The sequence below is a fragment of the Heteronotia binoei genome, chromosome 7 (assembly GCF_032191835.1).
Source record: "Heteronotia binoei isolate CCM8104 ecotype False Entrance Well chromosome 7, APGP_CSIRO_Hbin_v1, whole genome shotgun sequence".
Lineage (NCBI taxonomy): Eukaryota > Metazoa > Chordata > Lepidosauria > Squamata > Gekkonidae > Heteronotia > Heteronotia binoei.
In genome coordinates this window covers 134899208-134915519 of record NC_083229.1, presented here as the reverse complement: position 1 = coordinate 134915519, position 16312 = coordinate 134899208, and the positions used below count along the sequence as shown (strand labels likewise).

At 47.4% G+C, this 16312-nt stretch overlaps 1 protein-coding gene across 4 annotated transcripts in view; it reads left to right on the top strand.

Annotated features, from left to right (window-relative positions):
• The first annotated feature begins 518 nt into the window (after window positions 1–518).
• Window positions 519–16312, top strand: part of TRIO (trio Rho guanine nucleotide exchange factor) — a 287901-nt gene continuing 272107 nt past the window's right edge. For 3 of the 4 annotated variants that reach the window (XM_060244316.1, XM_060244317.1, XM_060244318.1), the window contains exon 1: window positions 521–621. The gene's annotated coding sequence lies outside the window, so the exon portion shown is untranslated. Of the gene's footprint in view, window positions 622–16312 lie in introns of all 4 variants that reach the window. The other variant, XM_060244315.1, reaches the window with a different exon arrangement.

Here is a 16312-nt window from a genome sequence, read left to right as displayed (position 1 = left end):
CTAGATGTCAGATAGATGCAGATGGGTCGCTGCGTTGGTCTGAAGCAGCAGAAGGAAGGGCAAGGAGGCATGTCTGCGAGAAAGGAAAGAATGCCGCAAATGCAACGCTGCTGGTCTTCCAGGCGCGCCGCCCACGGCCAGACGTCGCAGCAGCAGCGCGGCCTCCCGGGTCCCTGGCGGCAGGTGCGAGAGGCGCGAGGAGAGGAGCCGCCAGGGGGCGCTGGCCCGGCCTGCCGAGCGCTGCCGGAAGCTGCCGGAAGAGCCCGAGCGCCGCCCCGCCCCGCCCCGCCCCTCTCCCTTCCCCTCCCCTCGCGAGGCAGCCAAGATGGAGGCGCGGCGGGGCGGCTCCCTCCTGCTCCTCGCTTGAGCCGCGGTGGTCTCTGCCCCATGGCTGCGGCGGGCGGCGGCTGGGCGAGGGGGAGGCGCGGGCGGAGGTGAGCCCCCCCCGGAAGCGCCGCCCTCCCCCCCCCCCCCCCGCCCGGCGGCTGAGGGGCTGCGGCGCGGCAGCCATGAGCAGCGGAGCCTCCTCCTCCTCCTCGGGCCCGGGCGGCACTGCGGCCGGCGAAGGCGCCGAGGACGCGGCCAAGGACTCCGCAGACATCGCCGCCTTCTTCCGCGCAGGTCAGTCCCGCCCGCCCGCCCGCGGGGGGGGGGGGGGCGCCTCTCCGGCCTTTGTCCCCCGAGAGGCTGCTGCGGGGAGCCCGGCCTGGCTCGAAGGAGGCCGCGGGGACCCCACCTGGCGGGGGGGGCTCCTCTGCAGCCACATCCTTCAGCTTGACTGGATGCCTTTAAAGGACTGGGGCGGCGGGTGGGCGAGGAATGCAGCCTCGCTGCTGCGAATGAAGGCTGCACAGCCCTCACTCGCGATGAGTAAGAGGGTGGGTGGGTCATGTTTCTGGAAAGTCCACCCTGCCTGTTTGTTATTACAGAGGTGGCTTCGGGGGCCGCTGTCAAAGAGCACAGAGCTCAAAGGGACTCTTGCTTCCAGGTCACAGAATTTGGGTGAAAGTTGATAGCTACCACTACCAATAATGCATGTACCTGATCAAGATTCTTGCTGGGCTCGCCCATCTTGCTTTGAGCTGTGCAACAAAGGTGTTCAACCCCTGGCATCTCCAAAAAAGGGTCCAGGCAAATAGGCATGAAAAACCTCAGCATGAGACCCTGGAGGAGAGCCGCTGCCAGTCTGAGTAGACAAGACTGACTTTGATGGACCAAGGGTCTGAGTCAGTAGAAGGCAGCTTCAGATGTTTATATGAGATGTATGCTGGTTGGTAACACAATGGGGGAAAGTCCTAATTTATGAAGCCTTTCAACATTGGACCAATGTTGGCAGTATGGTCCAACTTTCATTCCAGAAAAGCCCTGTAAATACATCCCAGAAAGCTACTAGCCCTCAAGAATTTTAGTAGCTTTTGATTGGTCTTAATCAAAGATATTGTGTGGGTTTTGGTTTGGGATGTTGTTGCAGATTGTCCCATCTATCCCTTTTTTTTACTCCACGCCCAAAGGAGAAAGCACAGGAACAAATGGTGTAGAAAAAGGTGTAGATCCAGTCAGTGTTTTTTATTTTGTTGAACTGGTAGCATGGGAATAGCTCTTTCACTTTTCAAATGTTGCCTTGCATTTTCTGATTCTAAAAGGAATGCACTGAAACCACGGTTATCCCAAAAGAGAGAAGCACCTCTTCAAAGCACTACACTGTTGTCATTTCTTAGCGCTGCAGTTTGGGGGGGGGGGAGGGAGGGGGAGTGTTCTTTAATGTTTGAAATAAAAAGCAGAGTAACACTTGTGGCCGAATCCAGAATCCAGAGTTGGAAAGGATGCTTGTTCCGTTTATGGGCTTAGTCCCTTGGTATATGGTGGGCTCTTCCCACTACCAATTTCCTTGTTTTTATTGGCTAAAATCAATAACGGTTGTGCTATATTTCCTCTGTGTGTGTGTGTTTAAAGACACTGTGAAGGCATATGACGCGCTGGTTGAAAACCTCACTGCTGAGGAGGGGATGTTTCCTGTGCTCTTCTCCCTTGGTTCCAGCTCCCTACAATTATGTAACTTGGCCGACCGTTCTGATGTGCAGCATTGCCCTTCGTGGTCGACATATTTTAAATACCTTCCGAAAATAGAGGGGTGACTTTGAATAAACCAGATCAAGAAAAGTGTAGGACGTTGTGTAATGTTAGCAGCCTTTTGAGTTTTTTACAATTCTTGTAACTTTGAAAATGTTTTTCAAAGGTTTTAGAATATTCTTATTAAATTGGTGAAATCCAGGCATGAGTATCAAGTAAAAATTACAAGCCTGAATACGTAAAACCCCTAGCTTTTCACATTTCTTGACTCCAGAAAACATTAGTTAATCTGCAGGGGGATTCCTGTGCATCTCAGAGGGTGGACATGATTGTGCTTGTCAGCTGCCTTCAGGGTTGTCCCATGGCAGAGGAAACGCTGTGTTTTCTGCTACTCTGGAGACCAAGACTAGGTCTAATGGGTGTAAGTTATGGGAGGATAGAATTTGGTTGAAGCTTTGGAGAACCTTCTTAATGGGAAGAAGAAGAGTTGGTTTTATATTCTGCCTTTTGCTACCCAAAGGAGTCTCAGAGCGACTTACAGTCACCTTCCTTTCCTCACTACAAAACAGACACCCTGTGAGGTAGGTGGGGCTGGGAGAGCTCTGAGAAAATTGTGGTTGACCGAAGGTCACCCAGCTGGATTCATGTGGAGAAGTGAGGAATTGAACCTGGTTCTTCAGATTAGACTCCACTGCTCTTAACCACTGCACCAAGCTGGCTCTCAGTTTGGGCAGTCTGAGAGTAGAACCAAAAGAGAGAGAAAGCCTTCATGCAGAGGACCAGTCCACAGTCTGTTGGAGATATGACACTTTGGGGGTTTGGGTTGAACTAGAGAGCTAAGAAAGCTCCTTCCATGTTTCTTGGGATGATGGAGTGTTTGTGTAGCTCACATGGCCAGAACTATTGGGCCTTGTTCTCCCCCCTCCCAACCCAAACATAGAGTATGTAATGCACTACTACGGTTCATTGGGGAGGGGGTTTGATAATGGTGGGCAACCTGTTTTCAAGGAATCTGGATCATCTTGTTTTTTTGGGAAATTTCTGTGCTGCTTTTCTCCCTAAGGGGATCCAAACAGAATTGCAGATAGTGGAGCCATTGAAACACAGAAGACAAAGACAAAGAAAATGCAGGCATATTCAGGCTGCTCTTGGTCCAGTGAGTTGTTAGCTGCAGGTGCCTGGCTGCAAGCTTTGAGCTAAGAGCTCGTGTTTCTTTGCCTGCCCAGGCTACGACCACCATGCGCCATCTTCTCACTAAGTTCTTCTGAGGCGGCTTTGAGTTCCCCAGAACTCAGTAACTTTGAGAACCATTTGTGGACTTGGGTGTCTTCTGATTGAAGTCTGACTTGCTTAGTCTCGGTAGGATTTCTTTTCCTGCTAGATGAATTCTTTTTGGTCTTGCCATTTTTTTTACTATTAACGGAAGATATCCTCATTTGCTCTTCATTATTTATCTTGATTATGGCAACTCCATCCACTATCCAAAGTTTTGCTCCCGGTTGTAGTTGCTCTCTGTTCTACTGTTTAAGGTCTCTCTAGTTTGGCTATCCTTTGATTTCTCCTTGGATCAAGTTCTAGGCTGCTTTTCCAGCTCTCTGTTCCTCATGTTAATGCTGAGCATACACTCTGTCCGACTTAAAAGGGGGTTGCTCATTTTTCCAGATCAAATATTATTTAAAATGTCACTTGAAATAGATTTGGGATTTAAAATTGTCAGGATGTTGTCAGTCCATATTGTTACTAAACCACACTGTTCAAAATAACCTCCGGTAAGTTGTTTTATACAGCTGAAATGTTCCACAACACCTAAAGAAACTGAAGCTGGCCTATTTGGACATGAAATAGAAAAACATTGTCCACGGTTCCCTCTCCTTGTGTCTTTTGAGCTTCAGAATGGGTTCGAAGTGAAGGCTCAGCTGCTGAAGGCATGGCTTTTAGAATGAACTTCAGCATTAGTCAACTTAAACAGCTTGGAAGTGGCAGTCTGTGGAAGTTGTTCCATGGAAGTAAGACTATGTTGAGAGTGAAAAAGTATGACACTGTAGCCATTTCTTGACAATTGTCTGTTAAAGTTATTAATTGCTACAAGAAGTGGTGGCGGCTACAAGCATAGACAGCTTCAAAATGGAACTGGATAAACATGTGGAGCAGAGGTCCATGAATGGCTCTTAGCCGCAAGGCAGAGATGAAACACTTTGTCTGGGGCAGGGATGCTTTGTCTTCTTGGTGCTTGGGGGGCAACAGTGAGAGGACTTCATGCTGCAGGTGGGGCTTTCTGTTTGATTTTTCCCATGCACAAAACATTTCCCTGCACATAAGTGTTGGGGGCAAGTGCTGTAGCCTTGTTTTGCTCCTGATGTGATAGTACCTTATGTGTAGAGAGTGTAGATAAAGACACAATCAGTCATGCTGTCTGTCCTCTTGAAGCAAAGTGATACAGCCCAGCAGCAGGGTTATCCCTGCAGTGACAAACGGAGCTGTTAACTGTCCCTCCAACTTTCAGTGAAATCTTCAAACTGCTGTTTATGAGTGCAAAACTTAGGTCATGCAGACTGAGCTCTGATTTCCCAACCCAAGAAATCTGAGGAAAAAACCAACACGATGATGATGATGATAATTTTTAAAATAATATAATTTTTACGTAGCTGAAGTTGAACAGATAGATTTGTATTACTTTTAATAGGTGGTAAAATATAGTAGGATGATTAATGCCATACAGGCTTAATGTGGACATCACACCAAACCATGGCTTATGTTAAGAATAGTTTAGAACCCCAGCCATAATGGTCTCCGCTTCCAGATCCATGATGAAGAACTGCTAGTTTTTCTAGTTTGTTCAGCACTCAAGACTTCTAGGTGCCCTGGCTGTCAGTCTTCAGTTCAATTCATGTGTTGTTACCCAAACCATAACTGGCACAAGCTGTGACTCTTAATTGTGATTTGTTAGCAGATGGGGAATCAGTTAAAATTTGTACCCTGCACTAAACCATACCTGAGGAAGCGTTGCCTGTACTTGGACATGCAGTTCGAAATGAGCCATATTCTGCTTATAGTTCCATCTGTGCAGATACCAGCACACTTTGTACTGGCAGATGAAGCGTGTGGACACTGTGCTTTTGGGGAATTGCCCAAACAGGATAGTATGAAAGTTACACATCTGTTATAAAATGCGTTTTGTTAAAAGCGTGCATTGCAATACAGTATAGTACATTATATATGCAATATAGAGAAGTGTAGAGGTGTTTGAGTTTATTTTATCCAGGAACGCTGTCTCTTTTTTTTTAAAGACATGCTTTCAGAAAGAAAGGGGGTCTTCTTAAATTCATGCATCAGTTACTTATAAACTTTATGTATGGCATTTTGTTGGAGGGCTTTAACATTCAGGGCCATTTTCTTTTTGATATGTTATTGCACTTCAGTAGTTCTATTGAAGATAATTAAAAGTGCCAGTTGTGTTTATAGAAAACTGTTGAACTCAATTTTCAGAAACATCCAATTTTTGAACCATAAAAGGTTAGAAAATATTGAAGTGAATAAACTAAAATGTTAAGTTTTTGCACATTTCAGTACGATGTCTGCCTGATTCCTTGAGTTAACCTTCCATTTAACTACTATGCAAATTCTTTTGGGGTGTACATGGTATCTGATATTACCTTACAGGAACCCCTTTCTACTGGCTGTTTAATAAACTTTATTTAGAACATTTTTGCACTTCCTTCCTACCCAACTTAGGGTTCCCAAGATGGTGAACAATGAAAAGCATTATTTTTTTTTAAAAAAAATTACAAAACCAATTATACAACAGTGAAGCAAACACAGAAAGAGGAAGGAGGGTCTTTGAGGGCCAGTCTTTACCCAGGGGTGGGAAGTCAGTGTGTGAAAGGGACAGCTGGATCTCCCTGGGAGGGAACTCCATATGGTCCGTGCCACAAGAAAGAAGGCCTTTCTGGGGCTACCACCCATCTAGCCTCTGATGTCGAGATTACTTAAAGAAGGGCCTTGGAAGATGACGGTAGTGTTTGGGTAAATTAATATGGAAGTAACTGATCCCTAAAATATGCCATATAGAACTGTAAAGGTGAATACCAGCAGCACCATGAATGGGGTTCTAGAAGCTGGTTGGGAACCAGGATGGGTAGACCAAGGCTGGAATGATATGGACCCAACAGCCCCTTGTAGTTGACATTCTGCCTGGAGCAGTCTGTACAGGCTGTAACTTTCCCAGCTGTCATCCGGTGCAGCACTACATAGGACGTGTTGCAGTAGTCTAAGTTAGATGCTTCCAGGCCATGCGTCACAGTGTGTCTGGCTCAGCTGATAGAGTTGACAAGAGGCAGAAAAGCCGGAGCTGAGTGGACTTGCAGAGATGCTGATGAGAAGGTGGTCTTGTGAATTGGTGTCACAATTTGGTTTCCTTGGAAGACGGTTTTCCTCACTTGGGATCTGGAAACTTTGAATGGGTGACTTCCCCAACCAAGTTGTGAATATCGTGACCTGTTCCCCATGGCTTTGGACTGAGGCTCAAGAGAGGTCATGAAGCAACCAACAGCAAAGAGAGAGGATGTATATCCTGTCAGAGAACAAGAATAGAGTATACCTTAATTCTGTCTGCCCAGACAGAAAGTAGCATGTTCCTCATCCAGGTACAGATCCCAGCAGGTGATATTTGCCATCCTAAGGGGCTTCGTTTTTACTGCTGAGCCTGTATTTGGGAGGTACAACTTCAGATCGTCAATGGGGGCTTGCCTGAAATGTTTTACTTTAAACTAAATAGTTTTCTCCCTGTAGCAAGCAAGATGTTTAACAGGCTACGAGAAGTTTTGAAGAAGCAGGTCTCAAAGGAGAAGGAAGCAGTCTCCTTGAGGAATAACACACATTGATGTTGTTGACTGTGATGGCGTGGAGCGAATGCTAGTGGGAGTGGTGCAGGCTTCCTGACACGTCCTGCTGTGCTTCAGAACAAGCACCCTGATATTCCCCAAATGGGACCATAACACCTGCAAGGAAATTGACGCTTAAAAACTGTCAGTCTTCATCAGATGTAAATAACAAAGAAAGGTCTGGTGAAGGCCATGCTGGAAAGCCAAACTGACTGGATCCTTCAAGTCTCCAAGATATGAAGGAAATGGACATTTCAGTTTGTTTCACAGGAACCTCAAGAAGGGGGGCAGGGAATAACTGCCCTTGGTAGCATCAACATCAGTGAAGTCAGACTACATCTTCCAGCTGACAGAGGTCCAATCCCATGGTCACCGATGTCATTTTAGAGGAAAATTCAGCCGTGAGAACCTGATCTGCTTTGGGCTATGACATGGTGGCAACAGTCACTCTTGTTCTCCCCTCCTACAACTTTCAAAATTCTAAAGCCGCCCCTCCTGTGGATGTTTTGGCACTTGAAAAGGTGTGTGTGTGTGTGTGTGCACAAGTGCCTAGTGCCTCTCTACTGTGGCTGATCAGATTCTCATAGAAATTTTTGCTCCACTGATTCAGAATAGGGTAATTAAGAAAGGAATTTGAGGGGGGAGGGGGCTGAAGCTAAAATGTTGTTTGTCTTAAAGGTGCCTGCCTGGACTCAAACGTTGTTCTTCTTCTTCAGACCAACATGGCTACAAGGTACCTGAATCTAAAGGACCATTCAATTTGCCTTTCGAGTGCATTGACACAAGAGTTGTGTTTTGTTTTAATGTACAAGTCCTTTCCACTCTATGATGGGGGTAGTTTGTGAATAGGGGTGTGCAAAAAAAAAATTCGGAATTAATCAGATTTGGAAATATACGGGGCCAAAATATTCAAAATACCATATATTTCCAAATGCCAGTATTCGGAATAGTGGTATGTACTTGAGATATACGGCTATTTCCAAATATACGGCTCCATTATACCCTATGGGCCATTGAAATCAATGGCAAAATAGGGTATATTGGAAGTCGCCTCAAGGGGAGGGGGTTTGAGGGAGAGCCCCCAAATTTGCAGGGGACTCTCCCCTACGAATCCCCCAAGTCCCAAAAAGATTGGGCCAGGGGGTCCCATTCCAGGGGCACCCAAAGAGGGTGCCCCTATCCCACCATTATACCCTATGGGCCATTGAACTCAATGGCAACATAGGGCATAATCAGAGGCTACTGGGGGGCAGGGGGTTTGAGGGAGAGCCCCCAAAACTGCATGGAACCCTCAGGGGACTCTCCCCTACAAAACCTCCAAGTCCCAAAAAGATTGGGCCAGGGGGTCCCTGTCTTTGGGCCCCGCAAAAGGCCCATTGCCACAAATGTTGGGGAAAGTCCAGTTAGCTACTTCCTCCACTCTAATTGCTGTGGGGAAAGTGGCTCTGGCCAGAGGGGGGTTTGAGGGAGAGGCCCCAAAACTGCAGGGCAGCTTCAAGGGACTCCCCCACATGAAACCCCCCTGGCCCAAAAAAGACTGCACCTATCTGTGGGTACCCCAAAAGGAACAGTTCCCAATGGTGAGAAAAAACCAATTAGAGCCACTTCCCCCACTGTAATTATCGTGGGAAAAGTGACTCTGGGGAGCAGGGGGTTTTGAGGAGAGCCCCCCAAACTGCTGTGCAGCTTCAGGGCACTGTCCCACACAAAACCCACAAGGCCAAAAGAAAATTGGACCAGGGGGTCCAATTCCTGGGGCACCCAAAGCCAAACCTAACTTTACATCAGAGAATCTCTATAGGACCCAAATACACTACATCCATCTATCTACTCTGTGAACCCTGCTGGCCTGGAACCAAGATCAACCCAGCTGCCAACGTCACTGCCACACAAAATACAATCTAGCTGCGGCAAACCCAGAAGCCAGCTCTCCAGCCCTGCCCCAAACAACGCGGGGAGAGCTGGTCAAGCACAACAAGCATGCTGGTTCTGGGGCTCTCACCCAGATGCCAGCTTCCCTGCCACAGAACACACAATCTACAGATGCCAACCCTCCAGCCCTACCCCAAACAACGTGGGGAGGACTGGCCAAGCACAACAAGCATGCTGGTTTTGGGTCTCTCACCCAGATGTCAGCTTTCCTGCCACAGAACACACAATCTACATATGCCAGCTCTCCAGACCTGCCCCAAACAACACAACTCTCAAACAAGAGAAGCGGTGGACCACACCTAGTTCCACATCATTCTGTATCTGACACAAAGCGAGAAACATTTAGACTTAACTTGAGTGATGGATGGTTGGCTGGTCCAGGCTCTTTTGTGTTACCCAGGGTGCACCATGAGGAGGCAAGCCAGAGTTGCACCCCAAATGAGGAAGATCACTGAGAGGGCCTCAGATTGTGTGAGAGGAAGGGAACCATTCCTTCTCTCTCAGCTCAGCAGCAACACACCAGCTATCACTGTCCCATTAGAGGGACCTCAGCATTGGTATGGCTGCTGGCTGCCTGTCATCATCACTGGCACCTCCCTCTTTCTTCCTCCAGACCCTGAAAAATACCTGGGTTATCCTGGCTGGGCCTGTGGGTGCTGTCGGTTACAGTTGGGGGCTGCAATGGCCCTTTCAGTATTATTAGGCATGTGTGGATGGGAACTGGGGAAATTTGAATTGCTTTGCAGATTTTAAATCAGCATTAACTTTTGGTTTGGGGATGGATGAGGGGTGGGGGGGGTGCACTGCCAATTTGTGAGTGAGTTTTTGGGCTGTCTTTGGACTCTAGCCTATGTTTAGTGGGAAAGCGTTTTACAACCACCTTCCAAGTGCGGACCAAGAGAAGATGCAGGCACAAGTAGGTGCTCACTTCATTCACTCTGTCTACAGTTCGGGAAGCTGAACAGAGGCAAGTTGACCTTCAGGAAGACCAACTGCTCAACTGTCCAGGGTTGCAGGTGATTGCGATGTGGGCAGACAATGTCGCCCATATGTGAAAAGACGTGCTTGCTCTGCACGCTCTTCGGTGGGCATGAGAGGAACACCTTGGCTGTGGAGAAGAGGGCCGGCCAGACTGCCTTCTTCGCAACCCAGTAGTCCAAAGGAGACATTTCCTGTGACTCGGTGGGCTCTGAAAGATAGTCCCTCACCATCGCAGCACCTGTCTCCGCTCTCAGGGACCTACCGTTCCCAGAGGGGCCAACGAGCCGCCTGAAGAGTGTCATCTTAGCACTCTTCTTGGCTTGAGTCTGGTGGGAAACACTGCCTAGCTGGGGAGGTTGGGGATGAACAGCAGTGGAAGTGACAGATGAGCTGCTTCCGCCCCCCTCCTCCTCAGCTACCAGCACTGGGCCCACCCTGACTCTGCAGCGTTCGACCTTCTTGGAGAACTCATCTTTGCCAGCGATCGAGCTTATTGGCCCACTTGGCGATCATGCCCTTAAGGCGCGGGTCTAACATGGTCGCCACCATGTAGACCTTATCCTGGGTGAAAGTCTGAAAGTGGGCCTCAAGCCCTTCCTGCAGCCTAACAACCAGGGCGCGCACCACTGGAAGAACATCTGGACGGCCTTGAGCTGGCACTAGAAACGAGGCCAGGTCCCCACGGGCTATGTGGACCATGGGGACAACCAGTGCAATCCTCGCTGTATCAGACGAGAGCATTTCTGTGTGGGTCTTGAAGGGCCCAAGAACCTCCACAGTCTGAGAAATGACCACCCAATCCTCTTGGGTGAGACGGTTCTCATCCCGAAAGACCCTCGTCTAAGAGACAAAGGCATCCAGGGCTGCTCTCTGCTCCACTATGCGCTCCAGCATGGCACAAGTGGAGTTCCAGTGTGTGCTGATGTCACCAATCAGGTGGTGCCCTGGCATGCCTGTCGGTGTCTGTTTCTCACGCAGCAGATATGAGTCCGTATTGTTGCGTGAGAAGTGACCCGTGATGTCCCAACACTTCTGGAGCAGAAGTCAGTACTCATATGTCACGGATAGATACTGACAGCCCTGGCTTTTCGTCTGGCCCAATGTGTCCTTAACCACAAGGTGGGCCATGCAAGGAAGGCGTTTTAGGACAGCCGCCTTGATGTTGGAACCACCATTAGTCACCACAAAGTCCGTGGCGATGTCCCTGCCTACCCAGCCCTCTAACTGCCGTGAGTGGATGGCTCCCAGAGTGTCTGCCGTGTGCGGCGCGTCGACTGCTTCTGCATGCAGCAAGGCCCAGCAATAGCCGGACTGGCGGCCCTGATCCTGCCTGCTGCTACTGCCATCCCACCCTAACTCACTACACTGTAACAGGTGCCCTGACTTCTTTTTAAAAACCCTCCACCAAAACTTGTTTGTTTTTTTGGTCCCTAACCTGTCCTTCTTTGGGTTGGGGTAGTAGTCTGGTAAAGTTTAGGAGACTAGGTGATCCTGCCTTTATCTGGCTACAGTTTTTAAAAGGCTACCTTGAGATGAAGGTAATCCTTGTTATACCCTCCTAGTTAAACTTCTCCTAACTAGATCCTGGGACAAACTGGATTTCCTTGCAAACTAGAAATCAGGTGTCCCCTATAACTAGAGAGAAGCTGTGGTTTACCCTATGGAAATCTAAGGATGCACCAGCTTTCATGGCTGAAAGCAAGATGCACTTCAACCCTACTCTCTTTAAAAGGAAGCCTGATGTGGCCTAGTAGTCACGCTGCCTTTTATGAGAAACCTAAAATCTTTTTAAATCGCCCCTATTTCATCTAGTTGCATTTTGAATGAAGATAAAGCCCTAAACTGGATTAATTTTTTTTTAAATTTCAAAAAACACAATCCCTAAAAACACCGTTATTAGTGGGGGAGCCTATTTAGTGGCCCCAGCCAAATCGAAAGCACCCTCAGACACCAAACCCACACCCTCAGACCCACAGCCCACACACCAACCCCCTCACACCAATCAGAGGTAATTTAAAAAAACAAAACAAAACAAAACGTGGCAGAAAGAAACTTAACTTTTAACCCCCCCTCCAAAAAACCCCCAACAACCCAGAACCAGGAAAAAGGACAACAGGACAGGATGCAAAACCACCAGCAACAGATCCAAACAAATCCGACTGAGAAAAGGCCAACAAGAGCCCAAAGACTGTCTTACCTTAGATGTCTTCTCCAGGCAGGTCAGGCAAGACTGAGAGAGAGCAGCAGCAGCTGAGGCCAAGGACCAGCACAGCACAATCTCTCTCTCACACCAACACAGCAGCAATGGAATGAAGTCCAGCCAGGCAGACTCCTTAAAAAGGTTCTCTGGCCCTACACAGAGCAGTTTCAAAAAAATACTGCTCTGTGATTGGCCAGAGAACGGTGTTTACTTGGATACCCAAGTAAACAAAAGAACAACAATGTTGCTGATGGCTGGGGGATTAGCCCAGCCATCAGCTACACAACAGCCCTGCAAAGCATGCATTTGCAGTGTATTTTGCAAATGCATGCATTGGATTGGCTGCTGGGGCTCCTCTCTCCCTCCCCCTCCCTACCTGATCCCAGGGAGGCTATGGGAGAGGCGGGAAAAGGCTTCCAAAGGCGGGAAAGGAGGCAAGCAGCTTCCCTGAGGCTGCAGAAGCTCCTTTCCCGCCTTTTACATTGAGTTCCGTATACTTCCGAATATTGATTATACGTATAATGCAGTATAATGCCTTCCAATTGAATTTGGAAGTGTACGGCTGCATCACTGCAAGTATCATACTGTGAGAGCTGCTACTTACATTTCTTCGGTCCTGAGCAAGACATAAAATGGGCTAATGTGATGGTGCTTGTTGGGGACAGTTGTGTTGTAGGGGATGAGACCAAGTGAACCCCAAAAGCATCGAAGCAGGGAAATCTGACTGTATTTCTTGTCCCCTGATATTCTAGTTACTTTTGTTTTCCTTCTGTTACTTGTGCAAATTATATTCAACACTCAATAGTTTGATATTTTGCACTCAAGATTGCCTTTTCATATACAGCTTCTCTGTCTTCTTCAGCATGGTGTTTTGACTGCTGGGGCAGGCTTCAGAAGTCCAGGTGCCTTTCTTAGTGAGCAGTTATGCATTTATAGTCTTTAATATGTGGGTTTATTAATTGCAGTTCAGAGACCAGCAGTGCTCTGGGGACAAATCTATGAATGTGTGCTTGCTCTGGTCATTTCTTACTCACTCCTGCTTAAGCCTGGCTATGTCAACATCGCTGTTAAAAACCAGTGGGTTTAATCTGAGCTTTCAAATCTTGTTGAAATGGGAACCCTGGTTAGCTAGCTGTAATGTTACTAGCTCTCTACAGCTGACCTGCCTCTTCACTGGCTCACCATATGGAAAGGAGTGTGCATGGTCTCTGCCTCTACATGATTGCCAGGATATCTGTGCATGCCAGCCCACCCCCTCCCCATTATCAGCCACGTTTTGAAAGCTGCCCTCTGATCACAGGGAGGGGGCACTTGCTTTGCACAATGCAGGGCATGGCCTGTGCCCGCTCTCCCCCCCCCCCCCCACTTGGGGAGTCATTGTGTGGATGGGCTGGCAGGCACAGACCTCTTAGCATTGTTTAAAGCAGTAGGTGGGAATGTGCTCCAGGAGCGGAAGCAGGGAAGGGTCCAGTTGTAGGTTCAAGACAAATCATGTATCTCAACCAAGGTTCAAAGAACATCTGCACTGGTCTCCAGAGGACATGCCTAGTTCGGAGAGCTTTTGTAGGTCTCATAATAAAATGTATCTCAAATTGCTTCAGTCATCTTGCCTTTTCAGGCAGCTGATCATGTCCAATAATGCATTTTAAGCCCCTGCTGGCAATGAGACACTGCGCTTTCTTTGGTGATTTATGTTTTAACCAGACCAGCACCTTGCTTGAGAATGCCTCCCTTATTGATGAGACACCTGATCAAAACCATTGTGAAAATAACAGAGGCTGTTGCTTACTGCATTCCTTCTGCCTTCACCTGTGCTGTATTTTATAGGGAACAAGGGACACATTTGTCATTTGGGTTCCCCCTTGGAACTGAGATTGAAGTTCTGGTGGTGTGGGGAAAAGAGGGCTGTGATCTGCTCAGGTACCAGCCTCTGGAAAGCTGAATCACTTTGTTCAGGAAAATACTGCAGAACCAGGAGGTGAGTCATATGCTGGTGACTTCTTTGTCTGCTGCTTTTATGAGAGCCAGAAAGAAGAGAGAGAGAAGAAGTCCTGTTCATCCTTTTGGGTAACTAGGTGCAAGAAACATCTGTGCAGAGATCATAGAATCATAGAGTTGAAGGGACCTCTAGGGTCATCTAGTCCAACCCCTGCACAATGCAGAAAACTCACAAATACCTCCCCCTAAATTCACAGGATCTTCATTGCTGTCAGATGGCCATCTAGCCTCTGTTTAAAAACCTCCAAGGAAGGAGAGCCCACCACCTCCCGAGGAAGCCTGTTCCACTGAGGAATCAGGAAGTTCTTCCTAATGTTGAGCCAGAAACTCTTTTGATTTAATTTCAAGGGCCACAGAAAACCTTCCAGGGCCACAGAAAACAATTCCACACCATCCTCCAGATGACAGCCCTTCGAGTACTTGAAGATGGTGATCCTATCACCTCTCAGCCGCCTCCTCTCCAGGCTAAACATCCCCAGCTCCTTCAACCTTTCCTCATAGGACTTGGTCTCCAGACCCCTCACCATCTTTGTCGCCTTCCTCTGGACTCGTTCCAGCTTGTCTATATCCTTTTTAAAATGTGGTGGCCAAAACTGAACACAGTACTGCAGATGAGGTCTTACCAGAGCAGAGTAAAGTGACACCATCCAATCACGTGATCTGGACACTAGACTTCTGTTGAGACAGCCCAAAATTGCATTTGCCTGTTTAGCCACCGCATCACACTGCTGACTCATGTTCAGTGTATGAGCCAATAAAACCCCTAGATCCTTTTGGCACATACTACTGCTAAGACAAGTCTCCCCCATCCTATAACCATGCATTGGATTTTTCCTACCTAAATGCAGAACTTTACATTTATCCCTGTTAAAATTCATTTTATTGATTTTAGCCCAGTTTTCCAGCCTGGCAAGGTCATCCTGTATCCTGTTTCTGTCTTCTGTGTTTGCAACCCCTCCCAATTTCGTATCATCGGCAAATTTAATAAGCATTCCCTCTATTTCTTCATCCAAATCATTGATAAAGATGTTGAACAAAACGGGTCCCAGGACAGATCCTTGAGGCACTCCATTTGTCACTCCTCTCCAAGAGGATGAGGAACCATTCACAAGCACTCTTTGAGTGCGATCTGTTAACGTTACAGATCCACCTAACGGTAACAGGATCCGAACCACATTTTACCAACATATCAACAAGGATAGTATGTGGAACCTTATCAAAAGCCTTACTGAGATCAAGATAAACGATGTCTAGAGCATCCCCCTGATCCAGCAAGATAGTCACTTTCTAAAAAAAAGAGATCAGGTTGGTCTGACATGACTTGTTCTTGAGAAACCCATGCTGGCTCTTAGTAATCACATCCATTCTTTCTAAATGTTCCAGGACTGACTGACTGATGATTTGTTCTAAAACTTTTCCAGGTATAGATGTCAAGTTGATGGGTCGGGAGTTACCCGGATCTTCTTTTTTCCCCTTCTTGAAGATTGGGGCAACATTCACCCGCCTCCAATCTTCCGGCACCTCTCCTGTTCTCCAAGAATTCTCAAAAATAATAGCCAGAGGCTCAGAAATTACATCCGCAAGCTCTTTTAGAACCCTTGGATGTAATTCATGTGGCCCTGAGGACTTAGTTTCATTTAAAGAAACTAGGTGTTTGTGTACTACGCCATACATAATTATGTACTACCTCATACATTTCGTAGGTCTCATAATAAAATGTATCTCAGATTGCTGGTCATCTTGCAGCTGATCCTGTCCAATAAAGCATTTTAAGCTACTGCTGCAATGAGAGAATCCAGGCAACACAAATGCAGTCCTCTCTTGAAGGCATTCCTGATTTAATTTTTAAAACTAACAACTGTTCTGGAATGCTGATGATGCTTGCAGCATTGAATGTTCAGTGTTGCATTGTGCACAGGTTAAGGAGACCGTCTCTAGTGGGGTGGAATAGGCCTCCTCTTTCAGCAGTCTAGATTAGAAGAACAATCTCCCTCTGTCAAGTTAAAGAGTTCTTGTAGTCCCAGAATCCCTAAAAGTTCAAGTGCCTTGGATTCAAGCTGTTCTGGAGCAATCCATATAATGTGAAAGATATTTTTGTGGGCTATTCTTTCTGGTAGGAGGGGAGAAGCAGTTTGCTCTTTTACTGGCTGGTAACTGGGGCCTGGTTGCTCTCCCCTGTGTGGATTGAGAGGGGCAAGGTTTTGGTGGCTGGCAAGCAGATTTTGGTAGGCCAGCCAGAATGGGTGGATCC